This window comes from Lithobates pipiens, unplaced genomic scaffold (assembly GCF_037356315.1).
Source record: "Lithobates pipiens isolate NorthernLeopardFrog02 unplaced genomic scaffold, aLitPip1_a1.2 Scaffold_166, whole genome shotgun sequence".
In the NCBI taxonomy this organism is placed as follows: Eukaryota; Metazoa; Chordata; class Amphibia; order Anura; family Ranidae; genus Lithobates; species Lithobates pipiens.
Genome location: NW_027507752.1, coordinates 1431788 through 1457007, shown reverse-complemented (window position 1 = coordinate 1457007; position 25220 = coordinate 1431788). Strand labels below are relative to the sequence as shown.

The window sequence follows — 25220 nt, the reverse complement described above, 5'->3', positions numbered from 1 at the left end:
ATACAAATAGTAGAACAGTTTTTCCTGCATTAAGGTATAAAATGTTTTCCCTTTAGAACCACTTTAACCTCTTGCAGATAGCCAACAGTACATTTATTGCTTGGGGGCAGCTCTCCCAGGCACTGCGACTTATCCATGCATCAGAGAGAGCTCCCTGGTTTGGAGGTGTGCATGCACGTGCATCCCCTGCTGATCTGAGATGTGATTGAACATAGCACAAGTTTGTCAGCAGGTTACAGCCAATAATTTTGGCTGTATACCTACTGATTGTCTGGCCAGTCACAGCACACAGATACTGCCTGGATTTCTCCCTGCTTTCAGTTACCGTTCAGAACTCCAGCCAAATATGTAAGTAAAAGCAGAACACACATTTGCATACACTTGTATGTTCACCGGTAACCCCTTGATTGCCATCCTGATCTCTCTGGTCACCGGGCCAGTGTTATTAGTACAGTATTATCACTGAGCACTGTATTAGTGTCACTAGACGATGTCAGTTAGTACCAGATTGGCCGCCACACTCTAAGTCACTGATCACCTCCATTATTAGTATAGTGTCTGTACAGATCAGTATCTTGAACTTAAAGTTCGCTCAGAACTATACTAGTTTCCCCATAAACGCAAAAGTGGGTTTTGGGTAATAAGGTTAGTAAGAATGTGAAGTGGATTTTAATAGATGTACTTTTAGGTATAGTATATTTTATATAAAACAAAATGTTTTGGATTGTATTAAAAATTGTCATGTAATACTTATTATAAATGCACCTTAAACCTGTTTTAATTAATAGATATATCATTTATTTCTGTATGCTGCTATTAGAATGTTCTTTAATTGTAACCACCATTAACTGGATGTCTTGCGTGAGACATTCTATTAGGCCGGGTTGTTCTCTGTGTTGATTATTCGTGCGCACGAAGTAGCAGCCGGATGGAAAGCAGAGAGTTAATTCAGATCGTTAACAAATCGGATATAAGGTGGGACGTTGCGTCCGCTAGGCCACGCCCTTTGAGAAAGTCGTGATGACGAAACGCATCAGGTCGTGACCTAGCAACGATCGGAAGTGACACGCACGTTCCTTGCGTTCCAGAGGTCTGAGTTGAGAGCTGACCTCGTATCTCCTCAGCATTGGACTTTTAAACAATTAACGTATGACATCCAGTTGGTTGGCCTAATTGAACCAAGGACTGTAGCAATCTTTGAAGAGAACAAGTTATTTTTTAATTGTGGAACTCCAATAAAAAGTGTTAAAGCGGAACTAGACTATGTGGAGAAATCTTTTATCTTTCCTCATATGTTGGATCTGGCTGCACTTGTCTATGGATTGTGATGAGAAAGAGGTGTAAAGGAGTAGAGCTCTGGCGGGATTACTCAGGGCTCATGTAATCTGGACTTGCGGTGAGTTTGAACCCCAGTGGGGTGTGTGACCCACGGGTGGAGCAATATGGTGGAAGGGCGCACATTCGACAGACAAATACTGATATCACCATCTGTGTCTGGACTCTCCTTTCTCTCTTCAATCACCATCTGATGTCGCTATCAAGAGATGATTATTTTGGTTGTTTTATCATTTGAAAATTATTTTTCAGTCCGGTCATTTTAATTTGACAGGAGCGGCGCTAATGATAAAAGCTATTGGATGATTTGTACTTTGCATTGGTCATAGAGAGAATATTGTGTATTAGAGTAAGTGGCTGCTACAGGGGAACCTGAACAATTCTTTTTATTTTTTTATGTATATTTGTGTTTTATTATTTGGAATTTCTATGCACCATTGAGGAGATTGATACATCTGCTGCGCCTATTATTGTTGTTTTTTTTTTCTCCTTGGCATAAATATTCACTGTACTCCTCTCCAGTTATGCTTCAACGTTGGACACTATTCTGCAGCTATTCAATTCCTCCAGACAGACTTTGCTTTCCTGATATAAAAGCGACAACACGGTGAGCAAATATTACCGAGATCATCAAATCTTAACATAGGACAATGAATTCCACTTCAGCTATTGTCACCGGCATTGTGTGCAGTGAATCTGACTTGTTTGCTTAATAGGCCTGTTGATGTTTTGCTGTGATGCTGCAGAGGTGTTGTGTGGGAAGTGAGACCAAGGTGAACGCACCTACATACAGTATATGAGTAAATGACAATTGGAGGAAGTAGATCTCCACCAACACTGAGAAATCACTGTGATTATAATGGAAGTGCCTACAGGAATTATGTTGTTTAGATGACCTTCTTAAAGTAATTATAAAGCTTTCTAAAAATTATAAATAAAAAATAAACCTATTTTACTATTTTATTTACCTGCTCTGTGCAAAGGTATTACACAGAGCAGCCCCTATTCTCCTCTACTGAGAGCCCCTGCTGGTACTTCTGCCCCCCCCCCCTTTTGTGTGCCCCCCATAGGAATTCACTTCGTATGGGGGCACTTGTGCATGCTCGATCCTGAGTCGGGCAGTTTGCATCTATTTAGACACACACAGCCGGTTCGGCCTTGCTGCCGATCTCTGCTCTCAAATTTTGATGGCAACAGGAGCCAATGGTTCCTGCTGCTCTCGGCCAAGCCTCTGAGAGAGTGGGGAGAGAGGAGAAGAGCTTCTGCAGATGAGCACAGCTCTGGATAGAGATCAGGCTCTCATACATATTTAGCAGGGCTGGGGGGTGTGCTACTATTAAAAAGGTTTACCTTATTGCAAAGATTGCATTAAGGTAAGAACCCTTTTACCTTTACAAGCACTTTAAAAGAGAAGTATGTGTTTTTTTCCCCCCTTTTATACTTTCCTAGCTGGATGCAGAGTGGGACCGATGCTGCATCAGTCCCTCGGTGCCTCTGTGCTGAGAACGGAGCGATTGAACATTGCCAATGACTCGGTTCTCACAGATCCCAGAGAGGAGAGCTGCTGGCTGTCCATCAGCATCTCTCCTCTCTGCTCCCTCCACACTCACTGGAGTGCGGAGGGGCGGGGAGCGGCTGCCTCAGTCTCTCAGAGGCTCTCTGAGAGATTGAACCGGGTGTCAGTCCAGGGTGTCAGTCCAGGCACCTGGCGGATCCAGACTTCATTGTCGGGATGACACAAAACAAATTGCACTCCTGTGACCCTTAGGAAAAGCCCAGCCAAACGGGCTCAGGCTGGACTTCTCCTTTAATGAAAGAAGACTCTGGAAGACTCTGCCCGGGTAGCACTTTGGAGAGAGGGCACAAACATGGATCAAAACAAACCCCCTAACATTACCTCTGCCCAGGGACCATCTTTATAATCGTCACACTTTTTTGCCTTTTTCGTGTTTTAGTCTTTGTGCTTTATTCAGTGGCACATTAATTACTAGGAAGGAAAGAGACAAATTGTGCAAAAAAGGCACATTGTGTGCATTTTCCAGGCGCACCTATTGAAGTCTATAGGGACCAAAAAAAGCATCACTCTGCCCCAAAAGAAGCTTGTGTACTTTTTCAAGCATCGAGCAACACAATGCACAAGTGTGAGCAGGCACCATAGGCAGTACAGCCAGCCCTCCAGTAGGGGGCCCAAGCCTCATCAGTCCAAAAAACGGGCCCAGACAAGTGCAGGAGAGGAGAGCTGGCTGTTCTGCCTTGTGACTCCTGTGCTTTATCCCTATGTTCTACTTAAAGGGGTGACTGAGGAAGGGGGGTGAAGCTGCAGAAAGTTCAGAATTCCAGCTGACAAACATCTCCACCAGCCACAATGCACCAGCTATTTCTATATGCCACTCCTGAGGCCCCATTCACACTTAACATAGTGAGAACACGTTCCTGCATTTTTTTTTTTTTTTTTAGATTGTTTATACATAGGGCAGCCCATTCACTAGGAATGGGCGCCCTATATTTGACAAACACACTATAAAAGTTCTAGAACATTTTCAGGCATGCAGCTTTGAAAGTTTGTCACATGACAAAATGCAAGCTGTTTTTGGGGTGCCATTAACAATTAACGGCACTACAAGCACTATGCGAGATTGCAGTGCATTTCTAAAATGCATGCAAAGCATGCGTTTCCCTTACCCTTTGTCACACGGTCAGGAAATACAAAGTGGGAATGCAGCCTAAGAACTCTTTCACATGGTTGGCTGAGCCGTGGATTTATCACCACCCCTAGCTGCACACCCAAATCCTAACAATACCGTCAGACAGGGCTGTACACATGATGTAGTTGCAATGTTTTACTACACAGCTGCGGCATTTTAACACAGGCTGCAGAGTTTGACAGGCAGCACCACCTATCAAACTTCCCATTGAATTCAATGGGGCCACTTTGCAACTGCAAGCCAAACACTTGGCTCACAGTTGCAGCCAAGAGTTGCTCACAGTTGCAGCCAAGAGTTGCTCACAGTTGCAGCCAGTCTCGCAAAGAAAAATTACTATTCAGCAATTTTAAAAAATTATAACGAAATACAGGTGTCAGGAGGCAGTAGTAGCAAGGGTATAATTTCTGCCATGGCTGCAAAACGGCATTGCTACCATCGCATTTTAGCAAACATTTTATTTGATATTTTTTTTTTGGGGGGGGGGGCCCTGTCAGGTAGGCTGTATGGGGCCCTGTAATTTCTAACAGCAGCCCTGACCATAGGACATAGTAGGGATCTTCATGTCGAGCATTGAGGCGCTTCAAGAAAATCGCTGCAAATCACGCGGTGTGAACAGAACCTAAAGGTGTGTTTAATGTTTTACAAAGGCATTTACTTCTTTGTTAGTAAACACACTGCAGAGAGTCGTCTTTGTTGTCACTTTATGTATTTCTAGGGATGATATAAAAACAAGAAGAAACAAACCTTTTCTTGAACTGTAGTTTTTTTGCCAACCTGGTTAGAAGTAATGGAAACATTGTATCCAGAATGATCTCACATCCCGGCTATGTCCTCTGGGGATGTGTATTCATCTTTCTTCGAAGTACACAGTGGAAAGTCTTGGAAAAACCCAAAAATTATAGAAAAAAAAAACGTAACCACTCTTGCTGTTTTTCTAAACATTTAGGAGCACTTATTAGTATTTCCTATGTTTATACAGGTTATACTAATAATGACAAATTCATCAGTGCTTTACAGAGAGCAGTTCACATCAGCATGTGCACCAGAGGGGCTTACAGTCTACAGCCACTGGCCCCACCGCAGTCACACACACTATTATTATACATTTATATGGCTCTATCATATTCCGCACCGCCGTACTGAGAATACTGAAGCATTCCCATCAGTCCTTGTCTCAGAAGAGCTTACACTCTGTTTCCAGCATACTATTTATATGGCTTTGCCATATTCTGCAGTTCTGTATGAAGAACATTTTACTGTGGATGTAACGGAGTGCGTCTGACTAAAGCCAAAGAACAACTGATCTTTCCTAGGCGTAGGTCACAGGAGGGAGCTCAGGAGCAGCCATTCAAGTCACAGCGTAAAAAAAATACTATAATGTGATTTGCTTTTGCACCCAATCGCTGTATTGAAGTTCGCAATGGGTGTCCTTACAGAACTACATTTCAATGGCATACTTACATTTTGTTTGACTTAGAGAATTTCATAAAATGGAGAAATCCCGGACATGAGCACCGTAGGCACGCTGTATCTCTCAGTAATAGTTTCCTGTTCTTTCTAGATTATATCTGAATCTATGTCTGGTTTAATGTACATCTGAAGGTCAATCGGGGGTTCAAGCAGCTTTAGTTTCAGGTTTAGTAGTCATTATTCCGGGAATGGGGGCAGTTTTTATGATCGAATGTGTTTTCTGATAGATAGAAGGGAGCATGTGTAACATTACGGTTTGCAGACTCTGGGGCTTATGATGGCCACACGTGGTTATCAAATGGGGCTCAAAATATCAGGTCACCCTTTGAACCTACTGATGCTCTCTTTATTACATTGACACACTTTTTAACTAGGCTAGCGCTATTATATTCTAAGCCTTTTAGGTTAAAGTGGTTCTGCACCTAAAAAAATAAATATTAAAAGCCAGCAGCTACTAATATTGCAGCTGCTGACTTTTAATAAAATCACACTTACCTGTCCCGGGGTCCAGCGATGTCGGCAGCAGATGACGAGCGATCGCTCGTCTCGCTGCTGCCACCGCCGCCATCCTCTGTCAGGGAATCGGGAAGTGAGGCATGGCGGCTTCACTGCCCGGTTCCCTACTGCGCATGCGCAAGCCGCGCTGCGCGTCTCTTCAGATCCCCCGATGTGTCCTGGGAACTGTGCGTTTCCCAGAACACAACGGGGGGGGGGGGGGCGTCTGCCGGGGTCTGCCCGGAAGTGGGTGCAGATACCTGGATTATCCAGGTAACTGCACCCCCCTCCCCCCTGAAAGGTGCCGATTGTGGCACCGGAGGGGGGGAGGGATCAGATGAGCGGAACTTCCCCTTTAGGGTGAAGAACCACTTTAAAACAGCTGCAAAGCAACAAAGTTGCAGAAATGTGAAATATCTTGTTGTTTCTCTATTGTATCTTTTTATTTATATTGTATCATTGTATCTCTATTGAAAACTTTTTTATTTTAATTTTGGCTTTAAAAAGGAAGTAAACTCTCCTACTCTGATGCTTCTTTTCATTTAGTCCATTATAATAAGTCATTATCAGACTATAGCCACTGTAATCAGCCCAAATCACATATTACTTACTGTTTTTTTTTTTTTATCAGAAAAAGTTTTTATTAGAAAAACATAATGGTACAAGACATCCATACAATGGCCTCACATAATGAGAACGCACACAATATGAAATCAGAGTAACAAACATAAACTTCCCAGAAACAGCAGATCAAGGAGGTGCAGTAAATGAGAATAAGGGAGACCGGATAATAGACAGGATATCAGCAAATCTGTCCTATTACTTACTGTTTAAAGAAACTTTGAAAAAACTTGTTTCCAGGCGCCATCTTAAGTATTGTTTTCTGAGTCCACAGTGGAGTGTATTTCCGCACTTACATTGAGCACTTCCTGTACTGTTAACCAAGCCTCCTTCTCAATCCAACGTTTCTATGGCAACCCTGCTTCCCTGTTCATAGCTGACTTGTTTATTTCATAGTATTTACTTGTGCCGATGTCTAATGTTTCCCTTTGTCAGACTTAGATTCAGTTGATAAGACTGCAGTAATGGCCAAGTTTAGACTGTATGTGAGGTCACATGGTGTGTAGGAGGAAGCTCTGAGTGAGTAGCAGAGTTCAGTGTTGTGCTGTAGGAAGTCCTGATAACAGATAGATAAGACATAGAGAGTGTGCCGTAAATCAGGGGAGATCTGGGCATGCTCAGTGACTTCATTCTACAGAACAAGGATTACAACATTACTAAGCAAGTAAGGAGATATCTACAAGCCGTGTTCATTAGAGTTTTTTATGCTGATTTACATGGGACAAAGTTGTGGGGGGGGGGGGGGGGGGGGTTACAACCACTTTATTGTGACTAGGTCAGAACCTCTGTCAAGCTTCTATTGATGCCTATGACTCCGCAAACTTTTTTTTGGTTACTAAATTTTACAGTTGTCACCCAAACAGGAAGTGAGGGGAAATTGTCTAAAGAGGACACCTGTTCTGAAGACAGTTGCCTAAAGCAGCTTATAGATGATTCCATTTTTAATACAGACCCATTTCCCCCACACACTCTTGTTGGATGGGGGGAATCGCTCCCACTGTTCTATTGTGCTCTGACAGTGTGGAGACTTCCCCACCATCAGAATCTGATCAGGTGGCACCGATCAAACTCCATTTGTTCGATAGGCTAGTTCTACAGACTCTTGTCAAAATTGATCCTTCCTGAACCGGGCACATTTCGATCCATGTATGGCCAGAGTAAATAGGATTTTTTCCTCAATTTAGTGAGATTTACTTTTACGTCCTGCTATGAATTTGGTACAAGAAGTACATAGAGAAAAAAAAAAAAACAATGGCAGGTTCTAAATATTTTCTGCTTTATCAAAAGTAAAAACAGATGTGGCTGGAGATACATTAGACATTTTGATATATTCTGAAATATTATTGGCTTTCATGCAAAGTTAATTTTTTGGTTTATGTCTATAGGTTATTAGAATACAAATTTCCTTCTCTGGTGTTTGGAGCAGTAAAACCACTTACTATGACATTTGAGTTTTTTTTCTGGTGTTATCAGTAAGTAGACAGAAATGACAAAGATTTATCTTTAGCAAACCATGTACAATATAACTGGTCTTGAGACCACTTGATGACTATATCTTGACTGGATAGTGTGGCCCTGAGATTCCATACTGAGAAATTCTGAAGGTTACACCAAGTTCAGAGGGTATGGAGGGCTGAAGGTCCAATTTTATTAAGTGTTTAGGGAGAGCCCGGCGGACTTTCTACCAAACGGACTTGGCCACACACGGACACACAGAAAGTCCGGCGTTTGCTAGCGCGATGATGTACAGCACGTACGACAGGACTAGAAAAAGGAAGTTCAATAGCTTCCTTTTCTTACTTGCTTCAGAGCATGCGTCATTCTTAGTCCGCCGGACTAGCACACTGACGAAAGTATTGTCCGCTGAAACCCAAGTCCGCCGGACTTTACGCTGGAAAAGTCAGCTGAAGCCCACAAACGATCAAATTGTCCGCTGAAACGCGTTTCGGCGGACTAAGTACGCCGGACAATTTGATCGCGTGTACGCGGCATAAGAAACACATTAACCTTTGAATTTAGCGTTTGTTCGGTAAAAGTTTTCAAACCTGTTCTTAGATTTTTTTTGGCTCTGAAAAGTCAAAACATATTTTCTATTTGTGCTCATTAACTGGATGAAAAACAAATGAATGGTCCCAATGACAGCTTTTCTAATGACTTTTCGCCTAGTGTTTGGGCACCATATGAGCTCTTGGTAAAATATTGATAGCTTAACAAATCACCGTTGACCTCCTACGCCGTTTACACCGGTGTGCAGTCTAGTTTTTACCACTGCATTCAACTTGTGCTCCTGATTTTTCCAATAGTTTCTGGACTCCTTTTTCCTGAAACAGCTGTTATCCGAATCTGTAGAAATGCAGGCTAGGTGTTCTTCAGTTCAGAGCATGGGAAGAAAAATGCAGTGCATACGATCACATGACTAGAAATTCAGTCCCATCATAAGAACTGTGAAAAGCCTGCTTAAGCCTGCAATAGTTCATCGGAAATTCAAGTTGGAGGTTGGAATTTTTTTTATACAGTAACTGCAGTTTCCTGGCTAAGATTATCACTTCTCTGATTGCTTTTACTTGAATGGGGCTGAACCCACACAAAAGAAAACCATAAACTTCCTGGAGGAGCATAAAAGAACACATTAATGCCAGCTCTGGCCTCCTAACATTCTATCAGAGCTCCTTGACATACGGAACACAGCTTCTAGAGGTTGGATCTATTACTTCATTGCATCCCTCTCCAAACCGCTAACTATCTTACGGCAGTGACATATTCTTTCAAACAATATTTCATCGCATATAAGCCGGTGTTTTAAAACACATTCCTCTTCTCACTTTACATATATAAATACTTGCCCAATAATTTGACCCGTGCCAAGTATTTCTGCTGAGAGTCTTGAGGCTGAGTTTGTGCACGCACCTTAACATAAGGACCCCCACCCCTCCTCACTACTATTATTTTTCTCATTGAGAGTGGTTTCAGTTTTTTAAAAACCTTTAGTCTACATTATTATTTTATTTAGCCCTGCGTTTTATTGAATGAAATTTGACACACAGTATTACTGATTTATTTTATACATTTCTATAAAACTCTAACAGATGCTACATTGCCTCATTTGTAATTCCAGCCTAAACCTTTTTCCCTTTTCTCTGGATAGAGTGAAAACATGTCACAAGGTCTCAGCTTTTTATTGCTGTCTTGATGAGAAGATTTACCCTCACTTCCTGTTCAGGTGACCGCATTGTCAGCCTGTTGGGGAAATTAGGGAAAGTCATCAGCAGGTACAAAGACAGCAATGCCCTCCCCTAATCATCAGCAGGTACAAAGACAGCAATGCCCTCCCCTAATCATCAGCAGGTACAAAGGCAGCAATGTCCTCCCCTAATCATCAGCAGGTAAAAAGACAGCAATGTCCTCCCCTAATCATCAGCAGGTACAAAGACAGCAATGTCCTCCCCTAATCATCAGCAGGTACAAAGACAACAATGTCCTCCCCTAATCATCAGCAGGTACAAAGACAGCAATGTCCTCCCCTAATCATCAGCAGGTACAAAGACAGCAATGTCCTCCCCTAATCATCAGCAGGTACAAAGACAGCAATGTCCTCCCCTAATCATCAGCAGGTACAAAGACAGCAATGTCCTCCCCTAATCATCAGCAGGTACAAAGACAGCAATGTCCTCCCCTAATCAGCAGGTACAAAGACAGCAATGTCCTCCGCTAATCATCAGCAGGAACAAAGACAGCAATGTCCTCCCCTAATCATCAGCAGGTACAAAGACAGCAATGTCCTCCCCTAATCATCAGCAGGTACAAAGACAGCAATGTCCTCCCCTAATCATCAGCAGGTACAAAGACAGCAATGTCCTCCCCTACTCATCAGCAGGTACAAAGACAGCAATGTCCTCCCCTAATCATCAGCAGGTACAAAGACAGCAATGTCCTACCCTAATCATCAGCAGGTACAACGACAGCAATGTCCTCCCCTGATCGTCAGCAGGTACAAAGACAGCAATGTCCTCCCCTGATCATCAGCAGGTACAAAGACAGCAATGTCCTCCCCTAATCATCAGCAGGTACAAAGACAGCAATGCCCTACCCTAATCATCAGCAGGTACAAAGACAGCAATGTCCTCCCCTAATCATCAGCAGGTACAAAGACAGCAATGTCCTCCCCTAATCAGCAGGTACAAAGACAGCAATGTCCTCCGCTAATCATCAGCAGGAACAAAGACAGCAATGTCCTCCCCTAATCATCAGCAGGTACAAAGACAGCAATGTCCTCCCCTAATCATCAGCAGGTACAAAGACAGCAATGTCCTCCCCTAATCATCAGCAGGTACAAAGACAGCAATGTCCTCCCCTACTCATCAGCAGGTACAAAGACAGCAATGTCCTCCCCTAATCATCAGCAGGTACAAAGACAGCAATGTCCTACCCTAATCATCAGCAGGTACAAAGACAGCAATGTCCTCCCCTGATCGTCAGCAGGTACAAAGACAGCAATGTCCTCCCCTGATCATCAGCAGGTACAAAGACAGCAATGTCCTCCCCTAATCATCAGCAGGTACAAAGACAGCAATGCCCTACCCTAATCATCAGCAGGTACAAAGACAGCAATGTCCTCCCCTAATCATCAGCAGGTACAAAGACAGCAATGTCCTCCCCTACTCATCAGCAGGTACAAAGACAGCAATGTCCTCCCCTAATCATCAGCAGGTACAAAGACAGCAATGTCCTACCCTAATCATCAGCAGGTACAAAGACAGCAATGTCCTCCCCTGATCGTCAGCAGGTACAAAGACAGCAATGTCCTCCCCTGATCATCAGCAGGTACAAAGACAGCAATGTCCTCCCCTAATCATCAGCAGGTACAAAGACAGCAATGCCCTACCCTAATCATCAGCAGGTACAAAGACAGCAATGCCCTCCCCTAATCATCAGCAGGTACAAAGACAGCAATGTCCTCCCCTAATCATCAGCAGGTACAAAGACAGCAATGTCCTCCCCTAATCATCAGCAGGTACAAAGACAGCAATGTCCTCCCCTAATCATCAGCAGGTACAAAGACAGCAATGTCCTACCCTAAAAAATCAATCTGTGTTCCCCCTTGAAGGCTTTTCCTCATTTCCTGTCTGGGTGGAACTTCACATGATCTGAAAGCAGAACACTTGAAGATATCCTCAAATATGGGGCAGCCCACTTGTGAGAAACCTGGTTAAAATGAACTCATGGCCTCCCCCCCAGTAGCTAGCATTAAGCTGCCATCTTAAAGTGGAGGGCCACCCAGAAAAAACATTTCACTTTATCCTCTCCCTTTTAATGTTCTAAAAATCATTCTGACAAAAAAAATGTTTTCACTTACCTGGAACACCCTGTTGCTATGCAGAATCTTCTAATCTGCCTTGTTCCTCCTCCGCGGTGGTGTTTTTCCTTTCCTTAGCTGCATTGCTTCATGGGAAATGAGTGTCATAGTTTCCCATGAGTCTGTGTGCTGGACTGTGCAATGGTTATCTTTGTTGCCATCCCAACAGGGCGGGACTTCCTACGACGCCGCCCGTTGTGATGACAACCTGTGCAGTTGATGGCGGCGATACTGCGCATGCGCGAGATCGGCGCTCTAACGGACGATGCATGCTGGTCCATCAGCATGCCCGTATCCCGGAAGAGGATGCCTGTGGGCTTCACATGCCCACAGGCAAAATGACAACGGTCAGGATGAGATTTTATAAGTTCTCCAATGCGGACAAAATGGACAGACAATCGATTTTAAAACAGAAGAAGTGAGTGCTATAATTAACACTGTTATTGATTGTCATATTGCCAAAAAAAAAAAAGTTGCAGACAGTGGAATCCCGCTTTAATTAATGTCAGCTGGTATTTTTCTGTCCCCTCATTGTCAACTTGCAATCTTTAGTAATACGATGACGTGGAGAAGCAAAATAAAATAAAAATCAAAGGGTTTTGTCCGTGATTCTTGAAATAAAAAGTTTTGAATGTTGTTCTGCGCACCTTGGTGCTAGATGTGGCAAAATTGCTGCAATTTCATTTAATTGCCCTCACTACAGTCTAACACTTGCTTTTTGTTATATGGTCTTTCAACCACCCTGGGAGTAGCTTTTTCATTCATTTTACACTTTGCAACAGATTTTGTGATAAATCATCAGCTGTCACTTGGAAAGGATTGTCAGGTCACCTGAGACCAGGTGACAGATGCACTCCGTAGGAGTCAGAAGTACACCGCTAAGATAGTGAAGCCAGGACTGACTGCTGCTGATAGTTCCCAGGGAGGTTCAGGAAGCAGGTCTACTGGATCACTAACACAGATCCCAGTGGGAGCTAGAGCATAGATTCCCCAGGGCGTGGCGTCTAAGAGCCAGCAGGTGTTCACCAGAGCCTCTAGTGGTGAGGATGGTCTGCACTGCAGTCTGGCTCCTGGTTTATATTGTGGCCTCCTATATGTTGGCAGAACCATCCGTCCCCTCCGCCAACGGTTTGTCAAGCACAGGCGGTTCATCGAACAGGGATGTGATGAGCACAGTGTGCCAAGACATTTTTTGACTGAACATCAAAAGTCCACCGAAGGCCTAAAGGTGTGGGTCATAGAGGCCATCTCTGGATGTTTGCCTGCTGCGGAGCGTTTCAAACGACTGCCAGCGGGAGACTTTCTGGATATATTCCCTCAATTCCCTCTTGCCAGGGGGACTCAATGAGGAGTTAGACACATACACCTTGTTATAACAGATCACACGCCTATTTCTGGTTTGTTTCTAATATTTCATATATATGTATATATGTATGTGTGTGTGTGTATATGTGTAGACTTATATGCATGTTGCATGAGCCATCATTAGGTGCACCCCACTTGGTATCCACACCATGAGAGGACACACACATATACATCCCTTGTATACCAACTAGGGGGAACACAGCACCAACTTTATCTTTACTGTTAATTATTATTATTAATTCTTTACACTACCTCCCGTTCCCTCTCTATCACCTTTTCATGTTTACATGCATACAACCCCCTTTTTTCTAGTTTACTTGCTTGGCCCTTCATACATCATCAACCTCTTCAATAGGCTTCTATACATATAGAAGAGAACTAGGCTACAAATATTTCCATATGTATAATTTTTTTTTTATTTATTTCCTTTTTTTTCAATTTTCTTTTATTTTATATATAATTAGTTTTTATATATACATTTATTATTAATAATAATAATAATAAAAAAAATATATATATATATATATATATATATATATATATATATATATATATAATTTATTTGTCAATCCAAGACTTCTAACCCCTGCTTCCCCTTGCTATAATTTATTGTTTACTGAATGGTCTCCTGGAAGTTCCAGTTCCACGGCCACTCCCACATGCTCTCCTTTGTGTATATATTGCTGTCCTCCTCTAGAGGGAAGCAGGCCAATAGAAGGAGCAGTCAGCTCCGAGCGCATAGCCTTTCATCACTGCAGCCCTGATTGACAAAATTCCAGCCCTGCCTGGGTCCAATCAGACGCCGGTGACATCACTTCCTGTTCCATGGTCCATGGTGGTCTGTGTGGAGCTGCTTGGTTCCTTTGCTCCTGGAGAAACACTGTGACCCATTCCAGCCAGCTTCTCAATCCTTTCCAGCTATCCAGAACAGCAGTGGGACCCACAGAGCCACGTGGAATGCCAGGACTGCACTTTACTTTGACGAGCATGGATCTTTTTTCATCTTGTAAATGTTTTTAGTCTTGTCCCATTAATGTCATAATTTTAATACTACAATCAGGTCGTCCCCTCCTCCTCCCCGTTTTTTCCTTACATGGCTCCAGGTCACGGCCCCTAGGGTCTCACAGCTCACACTAACAGTATACTACAGGAGAAGCAAGCAGCAGGCTGGAACAACAAGGATAGTAAAGGGATAAGGCAGAAGTCAGGGCAACTAACAGACAGGAACCACAGTACACACCAAAGGTTCAGGGTCACAGGCAAACAGGGATAGTCAGGGACATGCCAAAAGGTCAGGGTCACGAGCAGACAGGAATAGTCGAGAACATGCCAACGTCAGTACCAGACAAACAAATAGCACATGGCAAGCAGGAAACAGGAAGCCAAACACACAATGAATACACAATGATTGATCAGCACTGTTGGCTTGCAGTGCACAGGTTAATATAGAGTTCCCTGATAGGGCCTGGGGTGGAGCCATGCTTAGAGGAGCGATTATAAAAGCAGCCAGGTGAGAGTGGCTGGCCTTTTAGCCCTTGTACACAAGGTCGGAGATTCCGACGGAATGTGTCCGATCGGACCGTTTTGTCAGATATTCCAACTGTGTGTGGTCTACATCAGACTGTTTCCGTCGGAGTATCCGACGGACCAAGTTTTCCAACTTGTTGGTAAAATTTTCCGTCAAAATGCTCCGATCGGACATACTCCGATCATGTGTATAGAATTCCGATCGGACAAAGTGCCACGCATGCTCAGATCAAATTCCTACATCAAAGCTATTGGCTACTAGCGTGAACGTAGTCCCGTCTTAACAAAATAACGTCACGTTCTGAAAGATCGGATTTTCCGACAACTTTGTCCGACCGTGTGTATGCAACAGTTTCGGACAAAATCCAACGGATTTGGTTGTCGGAATGTCCAACCGTGTGTACAAGGGCTTAGTCTGAACACATGAGGAGAGGTAAGCTGACAGAGAAAGATTACTGCATAACCATGACAAGGATGATGTTAACTATAGCCTTCCTGAGACATAGTTCTCTCCCTATTGTCCCTTGGAAGGCAACCTACAATCTTAAATCTGGAATACATGGAAAGTGTCATTTAAAATCGAATTTGCTGCCAAATGGTCAAATTCAATCTCAAATTGATTGTCATTAGTCACTAGTGCTACCTGGACTCATTTTATCATTCAGTAGTTAGATGCTCATACTAGAGTTCAGGAAGATGTTAGATTCATAGGAAAAACAAACTGAAATGGACAACACAGTGGAAAGCCAGCGCATTGAATAAATAAATGGATTAAGAAGACTGGAGCAAAAGTACAGCAACTAACCATGGTTTATTGATAAGTGTTTTTTTTCTGCTTTTGTTTTTTTGCAAATCAGCTTCTAAGTTCATTGATTGTCCGTGTTTTTGTTTTTTGATTTGCATCAGGCCATAAAAATGCGCTTTCCATTATCGGGCTACTGGTAGTTCATGCTAGGAGCAGGATCACACTTGTTAAACCTGGCACAGAGCCAGAGGGATGCTATGACTAGTCCTATAGAAGAATGCACCAGCTGAGGATATCCAAGGGAGATATTCCACTCGGTGGCGTCACTGGAAACCCATCTTCAGATGTGACCGTTATTTATGTAAAAGAGCAATTAACAATTTTTACAAATACATGTAGTGAAATTTGTTAGGAGTTTTTCACAAGTGAACGCTCCGAGTCAGATTTTTGCTCCATGGTGTTCTTGAAAGTTGCTGTAGGCAACATGCTTCTCAATGGTACCCTCTCTGGTTATGAGAAACTGTAGGCTTCAAAAACGTTAATAGACAGTTTACATTTCAACTCCAACCAAAAATGTTTATTTTGTATTGAATAAAACAAGTTGGATTAGTGCTTCTAATTGAATTGATAGGAGGTCAATTGACTTCACCCTAATTCTGGAATAGCTGCACTTCTCTCTTCTGTCATTATCTGGTGGCATTAGATAAGACAAGGGCATTGCAAGAACAGATTAGCAATGAATGGGGTGTCTCAGCCAATGGGCAGGGATTTTTTTGGTTTTCTGGCCTGCTGGGAGAGCCTATTTATTTGGGTGAGGTCAGGTGATCAGGGTTCTGTGTCATCTGGATGACTGTCTGGACGTGTGTTGTGCTGCCCCGGGCTGCTAGGCCAGAGCTTGAGGCCTATCCCGGGGACATCTGCCGGCCGCAGAACCTGTCGTGGTTGGAGGTAGAGGGGAAGCTGTCGCCACTAAGGGACCATCCACCTTGTTACCAGGGACCACCGTGAGAAGCTGAAGCAAGTACCAGAGCTGGTGAAGAATTGTGAAACTTCAGCAGGTGTCAAGCCAGGGACCCAGCTAGCTGAGGTGACGCTTCCAGAGCAGCCTTGTGTGCCAAGCCAGGGACCCAGCTAGCTGAGGTGACGCTTCCAGAGCAGCCTTGTGTGCCAAGCCAGGGACCCAGCTAGCTGAGGTGACGCTTCCAGAGCAGCCTTGTGTGCCAAGCCAGGGACCCAGCTAGCTGAGGTGACGCTTCCAGAGCAGCCTTGTGTGCCAAGCCAGGGACCCAGCTAGCTGAGGTGACGCTTCCAGAGCAGCCTTGTGTGCCAAGCCAGGGACCCAGCTAGCTGAGGTGACGCTTCCAGAGCAGCCTTGTGTGCCAAGCCAGGGACCCAGCTAGCTGAGGTGACGCTTCCAGAGCAGCCTTGTGTGCCAAGCCAGGGACCCAGCTAGCTGAGGTGACGCTTCCAGAGCAGCCTTGTGTGCCAAGCCAGGGACCCAGCTAGCCGAGGTGACGCTTCCAGAGCAGTCTTGTGTGCCAAGCCAGGGACCCAGCTAGCCGAGGTGAGGCTTCCAGAGCAGCCTTGTGTGCCAAGCCAGGGACCCAGCTAGCCGAGGTGACGCTTCCAGAGCAGTCTTGTGTGCCAAGCCAAGGACCCAGCTAGCCGAGGTGACGCTTCCAGAGCAGTCTAGTGTGCCAAGCCAGGGACCCAGCTAGCCGAGGTGACGCTTCCAGAGCAGTCTTGTGTGCCAAGCCAGGGACCCAGCTAGCCGAGGTGACGCTTCCAGAGCAGTCTTGTGTGCCAAGCCAGGGACCCAGCTAGCCGAGGTGACGCTTCCAGAGCAGCCTTGTGTGCCAAGCCAGGGACTGAGCAGGCCAGTGGTATGACGCTTGGGGAGAATCTGTGAGTGCCAAGCTAGGGACCCAGCAGGGATGCGGGGAAGACGAGGAAGATACTGGGTGTGAAGGTCGGAAGAGCTCAGGGGATCCAGTGGCAGTAGATCAGCAAGTCTAGTGATATACTGGGAGCTCAGCGGAGTGTAGGTTTACAAGAGGAGATTGTAGAAGAATTAAAGGAGTTTGTTACAACTTGTGTTAGAAACTGTTATAAGACTGTTGCCATAGGAGACAGCGATCCTACTCCTACAAAAGTAAATACTTGACAAACACTATATAAAAACAAAAAAATTGTTTAATGTACAGTTTTCTTTTCTTGCCTATCAATATATAATTGGTTGCAAGCTTCATCTTTTCCATAATAGGACCCAATGAACTCAATGACCTTACATATCTAATTAGCACTGACTTGCTCCAGTGCTTAGCGGTGTTAAAGTTACAAACCACTTTGACCTACAGGTAAGCCTAGATTAAGGCTTACCTGTAGGTCCAAGCAATATCTCCTAAACCTATATGGTTTAGGAGATATTTGCCCGAAAACGGGCACCGCTGTCTACGGCGCATGCGCCGTAGACAGCGGCGCGCAGGCGCACTGAACGCGGCAGTTCCAAAAATGGAGCTGCCGCATTTGTCGACTCCCGTGCACATGCGCGGGAGTGACGTCATCGCGGCTTCGCCGAATGACAGCGGCGGAGCTGCGAGATGCCACTAGCAAGATGGATGCGGCGGACTACAGGGGACAGCGTGACTTCGCTGGCTCCTGTGTCAGGTAAGTGACACATAATGGGCTACTATGCGATGCGATGCGATGCGATGCGATGCACAGTAGTCCATTATGCTTTACCTTTGCAGGGAAAAAAAGAGGAAGTAAACCCATCAGGGTTTACTTCCTCTTTAAAGTAACAAACTGTTAAAGTGGAACCATGTGGACTTCCTTTTGTTTGTTGGTGAAGATTCTGGCTTGTTATCCTGGTAGAGTTTAATGTCTCTTCCTCTAACTGTCTTCAACCACTGTTACAAGAAAGGATGGAAATATGTGAAGTTTTAGAGGAGGCAACAAACAGACGGATGATTTTAAAATCTTCATCTGGCTTTGTTTGATTTTGTAGAACGTTTTACCAGACGAGGCAGAAAATGTGACAGATGAGAACGTCAATGAGTGTTCTAGATGATGGTCATTATGACTTGACCTGAAACTTCCTGGCATCCATTTTTTTCCCTGATACTTTACACTTAAAGGACAAGTTCCAGCAAATGTACAAAACACCCTTTACCTCACCTATACTGTATGTCGACAATGTTTTATTTTAGCTACTGGGATTACCCACAAGTTAAAAAATATAAATAACCTCTTGTGATTAAATGAGGTGTTGAACAATTACTAGGTCTCCACTCTTCCAGTTGTGACAGAATGGCACCACCACGCTCTGCTGCCTTATTAGGACTTGGGGTATCCCATCATTCACAGCGCTAAAAAAAAAATAGAGGGGGCTTCTTACCATTTATAGTTTATAAAAGAAAATTGTATACTCACAAACAAATTAGATACAGGCTTTTCAGTAAAATCAAAAGCCATGACTGCCAAATCTGCAGCACGTGACCAACTTGGCGCCATCTAGCTCCAATATGGTTAACGTGTTTTAGGGCACACACCCTCTTCATCAGAGCCAAAGGCCATGTACCTGAAGCTGGACTTATATAGCACACTATCACAACATGTACAATTTAGTAGGCTCCTCCCACTTACTATGTGGGTCGGGGTACAGAGTGCTTGATCTCATCATTTTTTAACAGCAATCAATTTACGCACATATCAGCTAAACCCACTATCCAGACAGAAAAGACCAACCATATGGGAACATTTATTTTTTATATATATATATATACATACACACACACACACACACATTCACAAATGTGCACTCTACTACATACCTAGTCGATATACAGTGGAATATTGGTTTTATCCATGTAGAATGTGTGCTTGTGCATACCCTCACTTCTATGGGCGTTCATGTATACCAAAGTTTTGGTTAGCTTTTGGACACATTGGTGTCCAAGATGGCACAGCAACAAGCCGTGGAACGCTGGCCACATCTCAAAACTGGAAGTGCAGCTTCTCTCTGCATTCCAGCCGTCACTTTTGGTCCCTCTAATGCATCACTTCTGGTTTGCGGTCTCGTGGTTTACTCCAAGTTATTTCCCCTAGCTTCTCTAAGCGAAGACTCTGGGAAACCATAGTCCGGATGATGAATTGAGTTTAATGATCTGTAAAAAATAAAAAAGTTGAATATAGATGACATGATCATAAGCAAGATTCCACTGTATATTGACTTGGTATGCAATAGAGTGCACATTTATGAATGCATATATTCACATATACACACACTTGTACATGTAGGGTGGTCATATGGTTGGCCTTGTCTATCTGGATAGTGAGATCGGCTATGTGATATGTGCATAAACTGATTGTTATAAAATTAAGAGATCAAGTGCGCTGTAACCCAACCCACACAGTAAGGGGGAGGAGCCTATGAATTGTACCTGGTGTGATAGTGTGCTGTATAAGTCAAGCTTAAGGTACCATGGCCTTTGGCTCTGATGAAGAGATGATACCCCTTGAAACACATTTAGCCATATTGGACCCGGATGACTTCTTTCCATTGAGTTGGTCAAGTGCTGCTGATTTTGGTGAATTTAATAGATTTAGATTTAGTAAATTTTACTGAAAAGCTTACATATTAAATTTGTTTGTGCTTTTATAAACCATAAATGGTGTAAGAATCCCCCTCTGTTGATTTTTGTAGTGTGTCTGAAAATACTAATTATCAGTTTGCCTCTGGTTTCCATTCTGTAAATCAATATGCAGATAAAGGCTTGCCAACCAAGCAACTAGCATTGTCAGAAGCAAGACTTCGCTCACCCTTGATGCCAATTGTGAAAGGAACAGCCATAGACAAGCCAGGCGGTTAGCATTTGACCATTAGAAGGAATGGCAGCTGGCAGAGTGCTTTGCCACATGTGGGACCAATTGGCTTGGCAGAAATGGCACGGTCTGCTCTGTATTGAGCACACCCCCCAATTTGTAATATCTCGATCTCCTGTGGCCTTTCCTTCTTCCTGTTATTCCAGGTCTGCACCTGGGATAATATTCTTCTACCCCGGGATGTCTGTAGCTTGTCCAGCTGGGTCCGCTCTTGTCAGTTTTGCATAATGTATCTAATAAACCTTCCGTGGGACTGACAGATCTTTAACTTATTAAACCTACTCGCATTCCGTTAAGCCATGTTTTCAGTGAGGCCAATCGCTTTATGAATAGCTGTTCTCTGGTAAAACACTTTCTTCCTAAAGCCCTCACCTGGTGTACAAATCCTTTTCTCACATGTCGGTAAGTGCCAAGACTGTCAGACAAGTTCTCCTGAAGGATAGACAATTGTGCTCTGTGAGGAGATGCAAAGGAAACCTGGACCGTTAAGGACCAACTGGGACACAGAAACCCCCTGAAGGGGTCTGTCAGCGGAGATAAAAGAATTTGCAAAACTTTACTACAGTTTACCATAAAATATTCCAGGAACTAGTCTGTCAAACCTAAAGTATAACTAAACACTCACAAAAATACTTCGTTTTGTAGGACACTGTAAGTAAAACAGAACCTTGTTTTTTTCAGTGTTCCCCTTATTCCAGAGTGTAGGGGAGCATTGTCTCCCAGACGAGTGGAGGATCAGGTAAGTAAAAGTGCTTTTCCTGCCCCCTAGAAATGAATTAACAATTAACCCTTGCAATGTGAATACAACCCTATGGCATTAGGGTTGGGGAAAAAATCGATTTAAATCTTAAATCGAGTTGAGAGGTCAAATCAATTCAAAATTTCAGCAAATCGATTCTTTTTTTTTTTTTCCCCCACCAGGACCGGCGCTGACACCGCACCAGTCCTGAGGTGCTGCGGGCAGCAGTTTTTAGGCAAGGCCGCAGCTTCGGCCTAGTCAGTGAGGCCGGATGGCGTGGACTAGGCGGAAGCCACGGCCTCGCCTAAAAACTTCTGCCCGCAGCTCCTCAGGACCGGCACAGTGTCCATCAAAAAAATAAACTTGATTCGAAACGTGAATAGAATTTTTTTTTTTTTAATTGCTGATTTTTATTTTATTTTTTTTGTGAAAATCGCCCAGCTCTATCATCCATATACAGAAATAGAAGGAACAATGTAAATTCAACAGTGTTTGTTTAGTATCACTTTACGGATTAGTAAGCTGTAATGTATTACATTTGTGCTTTTGGGTTTAGATACACTTTAACCTGTAGCTATCTTTTAAGCATTTGCATCCACTGAAAGGCACCACCACGTGCAGCCGGTCATGTGGAGTCCTTGCAGTTTTGGGGGTATTGCAACTTGCTTGTTAGGCAGAAATAATGAGGCCTGTAGCGATAATGAGGCCCGTTCTTCCAGCAGGATTAAGCCTAGCCAAGTGCAGCCAGCATTGTGAAGGGGTTTTGTTGCTGTTGTGTGTATTGTAGTGGGGAAGGCTCTTTCTTTCATGCCCCATCAGTTCCTTTTCAACGTGCATGCTTTATGCGCAGTAGCTAAGATCACAAGCTTTGGCTGTTTCCCTTGTCACTGTTCAGGTCTGGTGACCTTCATTCTAGAGCAGCTTCACGCAACCTGTGAAATTATTCGGTGAACGCCTGATACAATTCAGGAAAATGCTACCCCTGGGTTAAAACTGGATGTTTTTGAAATCGTGTTTTGGCAGAAAATTCTAACTGCCTTTTGTGCGGGACTCCAGACTCTTGTCAGTCATTGTTGCCCTGGAACCTCCCATAGCAAGGCTGACATCCCCCTCCACGTGTGATTTTCTCTGGATTGCTGTGGGTTGTGCAGGAAGCAAATATTTCTTTATAAAGGTGTATGTACCTAATTAGACTGAATTATTGGTGTATGTTGTAAAACCACAGATCTATTCTGCTACCACAGCTCCAATGTTAGTGTGTTTCTAGAACTCCAGATTATCAACAATTGAATTATGCGCAGTGAGGTTCTCTGTTCTCAAAATATACTATACTATAGTAGACATGTGCGTTTGTTTTCGAACGAAAGCATTTTCGTCCGAATTTCAGGTATTTTCCTTTTCGTTTTGACAAACGATAACGAAAGTGCAGAATCCGAAAAAAACGAAAGATCCGACATAAATGCTTTATTTTCGTTTTCACAACAGTTCGATATAGAATTTTTCGATTGAAAAAGCCTATGGCGTGCAAAACACACCCAAAAAACTTCCACTCGGTGCCAAAAGAAGCGCACACACATAAAGAGTGACACACAAAAACGTGCAACGGGTGTCTGATGTCCTCTACAAGGAAGGACCTTACCCTGATCCCCCGGGGCGTTAGGCTCCAGATGGGGACTGAGGTACCAGATTCATGGCCATCCAGCCGAAGCCGGATGACCGCCTTTCTCCGGAAGGTCTGCCAAAACTGACCCACTCAGGTACTTGGGTAGGGGCTCCCCCGAAGGGAGACCCCCCCAATAGAGGGCGAACCAAGCCAGAAGGCCTATGTCCACCCTCCCACAAGACTTTCAGGATAGGTCCGAGGACCGACACCCTACTCATCAAAACGTGACACACAACACAAATAAAATAACTAAAAATTGGGGAAAGGGATAGTGAAGAGGAAAGTGAAAAGGTGACCATTGTGCAATACAATGGCCAGGCCCTCCGGCCAGCAATCAAAAATTCCTCTGGTCCTAGCCAAAAGGCCGGGCCCTAGAGGCAGGTATAAAAAAGCGTGTTGTATAGTGACGTGACCAAGGTGCCAAATATCAAAGTGCAGAGCACAGTGAACATAAGGCACCCCTGAACTGCCACTTCAGGGGCACATCACCATAGGCTTTTCAACAGAAGCATCCCCGACCCCCCAGCCCAGACCACAGCAGCCCCCACCCCAGCCAGAAAGGCATGGAGATCCAGGAGCTTAGTGAGACCCTTTGCCATCAGGTCTCACCCTCACTCCCATCACTCCTACCTAATTACATTCGGGAAGTACAGGCCGTTCCCCCAGTGGGAGAAAGGGGAACAAACATTCCCTCCCGAAAAACTGACCGGAGCTAAAGCTGCCACAATCCAAGCCCCTCCCCTGGCGCCGACCAGTGGTTCTCCATCCCCATCAGAAGGCTTCCCTTTTGGCTACGAACAGCTCCAGGTCACCTTTACACCAGCAGGTTTTGCATAGCAACCACCACCCCTGCTCCACCTCGCTGTAGAACAGGGACGGAAGCAAGCGCCACCTCCTGGTAACTGATAAGAACAGATACTACACTTGATCTTAGCCAAAAGGCCGAGAAGCGATGAATAGGAGATTGGACGTGACTCTGACAATAACAATCTGTGTCTATTGAACCTATGGTCGAATGTGCCTAACCTTACCTCTATTAGTCCAAGATTATAGAGAGAAAAGATTTGACATAGAGAGAGAGGATTCGACGGAGAGAAAAGATTCGATGGAGAGAAAAGATTCGACATAGAGAGAAAAGATTCTGGAATTGGGTGGGGGAAGTAAAATAAAAATGATGATGATGAATGTTATTGGCTGATTGTAACCAAAGAGGAGGAGCAGTAAAATAGCTAGAACTAAGTACACCCGTACAGCCAACTTACTTTCACTTACGATTGCTAGCAGAGAGAGACACACACACTGAATCATTTCAGACGACAGTCAATCTTAGCTGATCCGTTTGACTTGTCACTTGTCAGAGAACCTGTATTATTATTAAGCATAAGCACAGCAGCAGAACAATAGTGAAGCAAGCTACAGTTCAACTTAGCTTTTTCCTAATAATCTGCTGCTATTGTGTTAGTGTGCGAACCTTATAGTGTTACTAGTGTTGCTGCTAGTGTTGTTGTGATAGCCTCAGAGGCTGCCTGTGTTGTGGGGTTGATTTATTATTATAGAATCTTGTTACCTATCTGATCGCTATCACCAGTCCACCAGTTTCTGTTTGAACGAGTATATAATATATATATATACAGAAACACTTGTAGCTGGCCCAGGAACGTCCTCCAATGCCTCCATGTCGCTCTCACAATGGGTTGCCACCATATTCGTTATTATCAGTCGCTCACTATCTGACACTGTGAGACTTAGACCATTCATTCAACATGAACGACGGAGAATCGACAAAGCAACGAAAAACACACACGTTTATAATAATATTCGACGGAGCATCGAAACTGTACGACGCTGCAATCGTACATTTCCGGAGTCAAATGCTCCACCTATAGGCTATATCAGGGCTCGACAAACCCCGGGCGCCCGGTCGCATTTGCGACTAGAATTCGTGTCCTGGCGCCTGGGGCAACGCTGCTGGGGTATCCTGTCTCCATTTGGACCCCAAACTCCGCCGCGCAATTGCATCGGGCCGCGCCGGCCAGTAATTGAGGCCGCGGCTTTGCGGCCTTCTAAAATCTTTCGGTAGCCTGGCGCCATCTTGTGGTGGATGTAGAAATTACACACTATTCCAATAATGCTAATCCTAATGGAGTGAAGCTCCCCTGCCTGTTTTTCACTGCCCGCCCATTTCCTTCCCAAAGTGAAGAGAAGGAAGTGATTGCGGGCGTCATCTGGCGCCTTTTGCCCAACGGTGAGTGTGGTGGCTGGTAAATGGCTTCTCATTATATATATATATATATATATATATATATATATATATATAT

General features: G+C 44.1%; 1 protein-coding gene and 1 pseudogene across 5 annotated transcripts in view; one reads left to right on the top strand and one right to left on the bottom strand.

Moving 5' to 3' along the window:
• Positions 1–25220, top strand: part of RALGPS1 (Ral GEF with PH domain and SH3 binding motif 1) — a 659487-nt gene that overhangs the window by 369398 nt on the left and 264869 nt on the right. The window lies entirely within an intron of this gene.
• LOC143986520 (U2 spliceosomal RNA) lies at positions 23677–23856 on the bottom strand (annotated as a pseudogene).